This window comes from Mustela putorius, unplaced genomic scaffold, assembly GCF_011764305.1.
Source record: "Mustela putorius furo isolate JIRA1106 unplaced genomic scaffold, ASM1176430v1.1 tig00003969_pilon_pilon_pilon, whole genome shotgun sequence".
Classification (NCBI taxonomy): domain Eukaryota; kingdom Metazoa; phylum Chordata; class Mammalia; order Carnivora; family Mustelidae; genus Mustela; species Mustela putorius.
The window spans coordinates 1112717-1120968 of NW_025422112.1; positions in this window are offsets into that span (position 1 = coordinate 1112717).

Consider the following 8252-nt stretch of genomic DNA (forward strand, 5'->3'; position numbering starts at 1 on the left):
TATTCTGGCAAATATTTCCTTTACTGTACAGAGGTCTAAGTATTCCTACATTTATCTTCTAATCACAGAAGACCTCTGTCATTCTTATGTCCATCTGCAAGATGCAGGATTTCCATACTGACACTGGGAAGGCTCCAAACACATCTTGTCAACTTGTTATTTTGCTTTCCAAATCTAATCTGAAAATATGCTTTCCTCCATGCTAGTCCCTTAATTGCTTTCTTTCATAATTGGTTTGGCGAATGAATGACTTAAATGTATTCATTGTGTAATGGCATTGCACTACTTCACATAATTTACATGATTATCCATTACATTATTTAATTATTTTTCTCATTTTATTTCATAAGGCTTTAGGGGCAGAGCTTAGTTGAAAGGCATGTTCAAAAAAGCTCACACATACTGTTCTTTAATGTCAAATTACTGTTTCCAGTAAGCTTAATGGTCCTTCAGAGAAATTGACTTTTGAATATACAAAACTATTTTATCATTTTGGTTGAAATAGTTTTAATTTGGGCACTTTATTGTCTGCAGTTGATTGAATGCTTGCATGATTGGGCTTAACTGCACACACATACTCAGTGGATCTACCAGAGAGCAAATTGTATGTTTTATCATTTATTCTCATTACTATTGGTTGACTTCCATTTCAGACTCCAACAAGGATAGTGTTGCTAAATGACTGTAGCGTATTGATTCAGATGTCAACTTTCTAGTCCTTGAAAATTTCAGAAATAAGCCCTAGTCTTCTTCAACATAAGGAATTTAAAGTAGAGACTGAAATCTCACATTACTTACGCTGTCATAATACTGTAAATGTAGTATATAATCACACATTTGCTGTTACTAAATTAAACACTTGAAGCAGTTGATGAAAACAACTGAAATCGCAGCTCTGGATTCTGTAGAAGACTTGGGTGATATTTCCTTGCCTGTGGCTGATTGACTGAGTTGTTTAGAAGACAGGAAGATGGAGAAGACATTTTTTAAACTTGATTTTTGAAAAGCAGTTTCTTTGAGAATTTGTGTTTCTCTAATAAAAAGCAAATGACCAGGTAAAGGACTATCTTGTGACAGGTTTAATATGTACGGCTCAAGTGTCCATCTCTTTTAAGAGGCCATGAAGATGGGAACAAAACAACAGAGAAAGGAAAACCACCGTTTTTAGATTTGCTGATACAATTTCAAAAACCCTCTCAGTGAGCAAAAATGATTTTAAGAGTTGGTGTTCTGGTAGAGTGATAGACAATAAGCATAATGAATTAGTAAACTAAATCTTGGGTTAAAAGGTTAACTGCTATGGGAAAACGAAGCAGGTAAGAGACATGGGCGTGTTGGAGTGGCTAAATCTCAAGGAGAAGCTGACATTTGAGAAAAGACCCGAAGAAGGACAGAGAGGGCATGCAGGTATCTGAAGGAAGAGTATTTTGGGCAGAAAGAAAGTCAGTGCCAAGGTTCTGAGGCAGAAAACTGTTTCATGCATTTGAGGCACTAGAAGGAGGCCAGTGTGATATGAACAAGAGACATAGAAGATAAGGTCAGAGAGATAACGGCTTTGGTTTTTGCTTTGAGTAAAGAATAACATGTGACTTACATTTTGAAAAGACCTCTTTGGATGGTGTCTTCAGAACAGACTGAAGGGGGACAAGGCTGATGAAAAGCAGTTAGATGTTCTGGCAATAATCCGGGTGAGAGAGGGCGGTGGTATGGACCGAGATCATTGGTTAGAGTTTGGATGAAACAATTGAAGTATGACATTTTGAAGGCAGATCTAGAGGACTTCCTTATGGATCAAATGAGAGGAGTGACAGAAGGGAGTCAAGGATGATTCCAAGAGTTTTGGCCTGGGAAACTGGTGGGATGGAATTGCCAGTCCTGAGATGGGGAAGGCTGTGGGAGACACAGGTCTAAGACAAGGTCATGGGTTCGACTTTGGATCCATTAAATTACAAAGTTCTATTACTCCTTTAATTGATGTTGAGAAGGAAGTTGAAAGAGAAGGAGCTTCAGAGGAGAGGTTAATTTTGATATCTAATTGGAAATCATTTGTATATAATACTTAAAGCAAAGTTAGTGAATGAGATTAATAAGGGAGAGAGTATAAATGGAGAAGATGCACTGTCCAAGCATTCCAATGCTAAGCTGTGAGAGACTTTTGGCTGACTAACAACCCAGGGAGGAGTATCAACAATGAAACAGAGGTTAGGAAGTTATAGCCTGGACTATGAGTGAAGGGAGTTGTGGTTGACTTTGCAGCAGAACCCTGGAAATCTTCCTAATTTAGACTTTGCATGATGAGAAAAGGCAGGGATGAGAAGGCCGAGTTATTGCCTTTTAGGATTGCAGTTGAGAATTCTAAGCCTAAATTTAAATGAATTAATGTTTGGAAAGCATTTAGAAAAAGTGCCTGATATATCATGTATTAGTAGTGTTTGTTGAATAGATACATTTACTAAATAGTCATCAGTCTCCCTGACCCTTCAATCCTCTTGCCAACATCTCCACAAAAAAATGGCTTGGTATCAGACTTTTATCCTCAGGTAAAAATATCCAAGAAATGTTCTTTAATTTAATATGGAGGAAATATTGATTCATTAGTAAAATAATTTTTCAGTTAAGACTTTTTGTTTTTTTTTAAGTAATCTCTATGCCCAATGTAGCACTTGAACTCACAACCCAGAGATCAAGAGTCACAGGCTATACTGACTGAGCCAGCCAGGTGCCCCAGTTAAGATACTTTTTAAGCAGATGCTTCAATAAGCCACTTGCAGAAGGAGTGAAAGCTTGAAGGGGCTTCCTTGAGAGAAAATATGGTCTCTGTCCATTCTCTTGGTAAGTTGTAAACTATTATTTTGTAGAATGGGGTAAACAAGCTGAGGGAAAAGCTGAACTATTCCACACCATTTTGAGTGTTTCTTGGGAGCTACGTGTATGAGGGAGGAAGGGAAGAGATTGAATTGCCAAATTGGGAGAGAATAAAAAATAGAAATATTTAATGGGGAATTTTATTATGTTTATACTGTGCAGCATGTGACAAGAATGTTTTCCTATCTCTCTACGAAATAGTCAGTAAAATCACTGTCTTTTGAATGTGTTGTTGAATTGGATATTTCAATGAATATGATAAAATACCTCTTGTTCCACAGAGAATTTGAAGTGATATCAGAGATATGAGGTGTTAGACCTTGAATATTTTTCCTACTTTCCAAGGCCACATAGATTTTTCCCATTTCCAAGCCTTGGTATCTTTTGATAGCTATTTTAACATTCTCATATATTTTCTGCAGAAACCAGTATGAAATTGTTAGTAAGTGCAGCTTGAAAATATATGGATTAAACACAATTAAATAGCTCCTTTTCCTGTAAGAATTCTCCAGGTCTTTATTATATTATTTGGCAACATGAATCTTCAAGCAAGACTTGTACTCTTTAAAATTAAAAAATGTGTTTATCTCCTAGGATTCATGGTACACACTTGAAGAAGCCATTCAGTTGTAATTATTTTTAATCAGTTCATATGTATTGGTTTTAAGGTTTTTTTTCCAACTACGAAATCCCCACAATCACAACAAACTGGCTCCAAAAATAGATTTGTGAATTGAATGGCAAGATGTATAACTGGGTGACCTTGAATTCTGGAAGACCTCAGTACTGGGTTGAATGTGAGACAAATAGGTCCAACCTTTCCTGTATTTTGGCACCATCTGGTGGCAGTTATGTGACTCAGCAGTTATGTGGGAAGGATTGAGTCTATTATTGATTGGGACTTCCAGTGCAGTGGTGGTGATGACAGAAATCTTCTAGTTTCTTGGTGCAGGAGAAGATTGGGAAAGAGAAACTATAAGAGTATATGACATCTATAGATTCACAACTTATTTGTTGGAAATGGAGATGATACTAAAAAACAACTGGGAATTTATTCACATTCTACTCCCAAGATAGTTTTGATTCATTTCACTTTTTGCTTTGACCAGAGAGTTTGGCCTAATCTAACTTTAAGTTGTGACTATAAAGTAGAAACTGATTCCACAAGAAGAAAGGTGACTTAAGACTCACAGTAAACCCTTCTACAACACAGGCATAACAGGGATCCACCATTGTAGATATACCATTCTTCTATAATCCCGAACATAGGTTTTTCTTTAATTCCTTTTACTGCTGTCAGTGAAAGAAAATATAAACTACCACCCAAATGTTGCTCAGCTATTTTGTGTTTATTTTAAATTTTTTAGAGAGGGTGGGGGCAGCAGGGGAGGGAGAGGAAGAGAATCTCAAGCACACTGCACACTGAGTGTGGAGCTTGACCTGGGGCTTGATCCCAGGACCCTGAGATCATGACCTGAGCCCAAACCAAGAGTCAGATGCTTAACCAGTTGAGCCACCCAGGCATCCCATGTGTTCATTTTAAGTTTGGAAATACAGGAAAGAAAAACATAACATCCATTTTGATATTTTTTAAATGCATTATTTGCTTTTAGTGATTTGTAGGAGTAGTTTGTTTTTGAAAAAACATTCTTCTTTATTCTCCTTGATGATAGGAATTAATGAAAACTTTCATTAATTGTATTTACAAGCCAGAGGGGGCATAATGAAGTCAAAAGTATATATCACCAAAACACCCTAATTTCCTTGGGGAAGGATATATTTATCAGATTAGTGTTTTCTTATTAGGCATTCAGTTCTTCATTCCATGAAGCTGTTTTCTCCAAGAAAAATTGAAAAACATTAATTTAAAACTCATATTATCATTTTCCTGAAAAAAAAAATCTCTATAAACACTAGAAATAAAAGTCAGCATTCCTCAGAGGTTTCAGTTCTGTCCTTCTCAGCATTTTACACAAAAGGCAGGGAACACCATAGTTACATACACCTTGGATGAAAAAACAAAAATGAATAAAAGTCTTTGAAATTCTGCCACCAGTCTTGAGTAGCCTTTGAAGGGGTAGTTCATATTTATTATGTGATAAGGAAATAAAAAAGGAGAGACATTTTGCTAAGGTGATCAGTTTTTTGAAAGCATTGGCTGAAACACCAGTGGAAGTTAGAGCATTATGTTGCTGTAGAGAGCCAGTAAGAAGATAGGTTATAAAAAAAAGTCTGAAACTAAATATCACACCTATAACATTTAAAGTAGACACAAGCTGTCTCCTGGAGAACTTAATGATTGTATTTCTTTTATATGCTGAAAGAAACACTGTAGCCTTTCTATAATGAACTCAATAATACCTGGAGTTTTTTTAATCTTAATCTTAGAAGTTTATAGTCATGCATCAGTGCTGAAATTGGAGATCACACGTGTTTTATGATTGAAGAGACCTCTGGACACATAAGATTGGATATTGCCAATGTTCCATTGAATTCCCTTGCTAGTGACTTTTTATTGTGATTTAAACTCCCTTATTAACAGAAGATGATAGACTACAAACCAAATTCTAAATGACAAATAAACAATAAAAATTTGAGGAAAAATACAATAAACATAATTAAACCATTTAATTTATTGGCTCCATATTAACCACTTAAGAGGCCAAAGAAAGTAAATTGTAATTTAGGTTAAACTAATAGGCGTTCATCACTTCTATTATTTGTGTAACTTTGCTTTTCACAAATTTGCTATTTATGAATGCTTTGTTTTTGTAAGCAAACATTTTAATATTATATTGCAATATAGTTCATAAAGCATTGTAATGAAAATTGCACTTACTAAGAAAGGGGAAAGATTTTTCTTTTCTTTTTTTTTTTTTTTAAGGTTTTATTTATTTATTTGACAGAGAGGAATCACAAGTAGATGGAGAGGCAGGTAGAGAGAGAGAGAGGAGGAAGCAGGCTCCCTGCTGAGCAGAGAGCCCAATGCGGGACTCGATCCCAGGACCCTGAGATCATGACCTGAGCCGAAGGCAGCGGCTTAACCCACTGAAACACCCAGGCGCCCCAAGATTTTTCTTTTCAACTGAAGTGTTCAGTTCCAACTTTTTCAAGAGTTTGGAGTAGAAAAATGTTCACTTGTTATATACAGCCAAACATTAAATAAAAGAAACAATTCTGGCAATTAAAAACATTGATAGAATTTACTGTATCACTGGAGTGACAGTTGTTTGGAATGCTTATTTCTAGATTTTTCTGGCGGCTGATTTAGGATAGAGAGAAGAGGAATTATAAAGTTGTTTAGCATGATTTCAGACAACAAAATGCCAGAAAATCACTTACATTTTCTCTAATTTCTGAAGGGTACTCAGGACAGCTCAAATTAGGCCTTTTCTTTTTCCTTTTTTCTCTTAAGTCTTAACATTATGGGTCTTCCCACTCTAAAGAGTAAGGATTTGTTGAATGTGATACATTACCTTCTGAAAACATGTATCTCTATGGCAGTTTGTTTTTTTGTGAATAGCTTATTGTGAAAGCATATTTCTTTAAGTAAAAACAATTATAGGTAAATAGTAGCAAATGTTATTAAGGACAATTCTCATATTTTATGGAGTCTAATAAACAATCATATGCAACATATAGTTTAATGTCTTTTTAAAATTTTTGCTTATTTGTACCTTTAAATTGTTGAAAAGCAATATCCCTTCTCACACATTTTCAAGTTGATGTTTTTTTATCATAATTTAAAATGGATGCAAGGGTATAATTTATAGTATTTTGTAAATATTGACTTTTTAAAAATAAAACTATTGCATATAATAGAATGAAAAATCCATAGAAACTTTATAGTTACCATCATTAACTTGAAAATACATGAACAAGCTCTTATTTAACACCCATAAATTTTCTAATTTCTCTTTTTTTGGTATTTGTTCAATACACTTTCACCATAAAATTTTAGATGAATATATCTTTAATGCATAACATTCCTTTTTAGATCATCATGTCAACTTTTGCAACAAAAATATGTAAGTATATTAAAATTTAAAACCAAATTTTCCATGGCCAGTGATTCTAGGTATTAAAAATTTACTTTTAAATTATCTTACATTCATTAAGATACAATTGATAAAAATAACATTAACAAATTCAAAATTTGTTAAGTAGATATTATCTCATAATAACATGGTTGCAATTTAAAAAGTAATTCCTATATCTATGGATAATAAGTATTACTTTTTGTTAGAATAATGTTTAGTGTCAATTCTACTCCTCTTTTTTATTATTATAGGTAAGTACTCTGTAAACTTTTTCACATAAAAATGCATATGAATGAGAAATGCCACTCAATCATTTGTGCCCTTTTGATATGTAGGCAAAATATTGTATTATTGGAAATCATGTTTAAAGTTCAATCAATAGGTAGGTAGTTCTATCAGATTCTTCAATTTTGTTGATGACCAAGGATTGGATATTATCTGATTAGAATAGAAATTTTTTACACAGCTATTAGAATTCAGTTACACAGTGATATTTTAATTTTTTCTTTTTTTTCATTGTTCTGGAAGTTTCAACACCTTCAGCTTCAGTCCATGAAATATACCATAATAAGATAAATGATGGGTAAGATACATAACCTTTGTTTTGTAAAGTGAGGGGACAGCTACTAGAAACAGAGCTGCAGGGGCGCCTGGGTGGCTCAGTGGGTTAAAGCCTCTGCCTTCAGCTCAGTTCATGATCCCAGGGTCCTGGGATCCAACCCCACATTGGGCTCTCTGCTCAGCAGGGAGCCTGCTTCCTCCTCTCTGTCTGCCTGCCTCTCTGCCTATTTGTGATCTCTGCCTTTCAAATAAAAAACAAAAACAAACAAACAAAAAACAGAGCTGTAACCTATGGGAATCCTTTCAGAATGATGCTGATGGGATAGAAAAAGAACTTGTAATAAAAATGCTAGAGTAAAAAAAAAGAGAGAGAGAGAGAGAGTGAAAACAAACAAACCCTTAAGTAGATCTGTTTGAATAAAAAACCCTTATGGAACTATCCTTGAACATGTAACCTGTTCAGAATCTTTGTGAACCACATAAACTGCATGTTTTATAGGCTTAGAAACTGAGGGACAGAAATAAAAAGGTGGTGGCAGAGTTGGTATCAGAAATATTATGTCTGTATGTGAGCTGGTCTATACTGAAAGTTCTCAACTTTGTTGTATGTGGTTGAACTTATGGTAGATATAGTCACTACTTACTTTGTGGCATAAATTAATTTGATGTGGGGGCACCTGAGTGGCTGGGATCATGCTCCTGGGGTCCTGCGATTGGCCCAGCTTTGGTGTCCAACTGGCTCCCTGCTTAGCAGGGAGTCTGCTTCTCCCTCTCCCTCTGGCCCTC